Genomic DNA, 2,500 nt, shown 5'->3' on the forward strand with positions numbered 1-2,500 from the left:
CAACGCATCCTCCACACACATACGCATCCCATGACACACACACAAACGCACGCACGCACACACAACCTCCCCCCCCCCCCCCCAAGAACCGAAAGCCTCCCAAGAGAGCGTTTTCCAACTCTTATCCCCCCCCCCCACCTACCCACCCACCCACCCACCCACCACCGCACCCGCGCTTCCCGACCGTCTCCTCGAGTGGTCTTCAATTGGAACTGATTGACGCACGTTTTGGCTATTTTCTTATTTTGTTCTCTATCCCCCGTCTTTCCAATTCACCCCCCCCCCCCAATCCCTGATAAATCCTCCCTCCTATTTTCCATTTCCCTTCGAGTATCCTTCTCTCCCTTTCTCGTCCATCCGCGGCGGCAGCAATTCACTCCCCTGTAACTCCGTCGACACTTACCTAACCAACTCCGCTTAACTTTGCCCAACGCGATTCGGAACGGCGTTTCGTTCGTCCAAAGCTTTATTTCACAGCTTTCTGATGTTTTAAGAAAATTAATTCTCTCAATTTGCTTCACAGCTTGATGTTTTTTTTTTTTTTTTATTAATTCTCTCAATGTATTTCAAAGCTTTCTGATTTTTTGTCAAATATATTCCCTTAATTTAGTTTAGTTTGATGTTTTTTTAAATATTTTTTCTCAATTTATTTCACAGCTTCCTGATTTTTTTTTTTTTTTTTATTCTCTCAGTTTATTTCACGGCTTACAATTTTTTTTTTTTCTTATAAATTTTAACGTTTCTAACTTCCTGATGTTATCATCAATTATCACTACAATTTTCCGATGCTGAAGTTGTAATCAGTTTAATAATTCGTCACTACAGCGTCCTGATGCTGAAACTTGAGATGTTTTACTCATCCTTCAGTTTATTTCACAGCTTTCTGATGTTTTTGTTCACTTATTTTTCCGTTCATTTTACAGCTTCTGACGACTAAGCTTTCACAGTTATATTAATTCTTCAGTTTATTTCAGCTTTCCTATGCTGAAGCTTCTCTCCGAACTAACAGGCTGAAGTCGAGGCAGGGTAGCACGGTTATGGTAAATATTACTTTTCCTAATTAATTTCGGATTCTCATGAAAGCGAATAATGATAAATGCTCGTCTGCTCTTTCACAAACGCCCACTAACGTTGTAGATATATGATGAGATCTCCTTTTCATGCATCTCCCGAAAATAGAGTTTGTTTGGATGAAAGACTCCTGCCTGACTCCCGAGCAAATAAACAAACAGTAAAAGAACATGCACTTTAGAAAACATGCTTAGAAAATGTGCTGAATAGGCTTCGTAAATAGGTGACATATATATATATATATATATATATATATATATGTGTGTGTGTGTGTGTGTGTGTGTGTGTGTGTGTGTGTGTGTGTGTGTGTGTGTGTGTGTGTGTGTGTGTGTGTGTGTGTGTGTGTGTGTGTGTATTTTCATTTATTCATCTATTTATATATAAAAAATACATGTATATATTTATGTATATATATAATACACACACATATCTATTTATTTTAATTCACTTCGTCTTCAATTATAAACTCTCTATCGGCGCAGCAACCAATTACCGTTAGTGAATTCGGGTGTTTACGTAACCTTTCCCTGGTTCATCGATGTTCCCCGAAGAGTTCCGCATCTTGCATTGTGATTGATGGGAGGTCAATCAGTGCAATTCACGGGTTTCCCTGCAATCTAGTCTCCAAATCTCATTTCTGGCTGGAGGTGCAGAATTGCAAATGTGTTCTTTGGTAAAAGGTCTGGCTTGAAATGTTGACGTTTGATTTTTTTTGTAAATGTTTTAGACAAGTGGGTACACACATACACACACACACACACGCACACAATCGTCACCTGCCTCCCCTAAAAAACGGACAGCTTGGCCCCTCGCTTCATGCCACCGCCAGGACAGGTTTAAGACGCGATCTGAATATTTCATTCGCTTACAAACGAAAAATCGAAGACGCCGAACCACCGGACGCGAGCCAGAGACGGATTCCGGTGTGGGGACTCTTATCCCCCCCCCCCCCCTCTTCCCCCCCGGGAGTAAAGCGGCGGACGAGGAGATAGATGCATTTCCCAGAGGCTGCTGTTCAGAGTTGACAAATGCCCGAGATGGATGGACGTCCTTGCGGAGTCAGGAGGGTCATAAACCTGCTACAGCCGATGTGGCTTTGAGATGGATGCTCGCATACTTGGGAATTAAGGGAAGTACGTGTTCATGTAAATGGTGGCAGCTTTTCTTGCAACACGTGTGGGACAAATCCACTGGTACTCGCACTCTCAGACACCTTCACAATATAGGCCTCCCGTCTGTGTCGTATTTGAATAATAGAGGAACCCCATAAAGTGTTAAGCCTATAGACCATTTAAGGTTTGATATAAATCTACAGAGAGAGAGAGAAAGGGCGACAGAGAGAGAGAGAGAGAGAGAGAGAGAGAGAGAGAGAGAGAGAGAGAGAGAGAGAGAGGGAGGGAGGGAGGGAGAGAGAGAGAGAGAGAGAAAG

This window comes from Penaeus chinensis, chromosome 10 (genome assembly GCF_019202785.1).
Source record: "Penaeus chinensis breed Huanghai No. 1 chromosome 10, ASM1920278v2, whole genome shotgun sequence".
NCBI classification, from domain to species: Eukaryota; Metazoa; Arthropoda; class Malacostraca; order Decapoda; family Penaeidae; genus Penaeus; species Penaeus chinensis.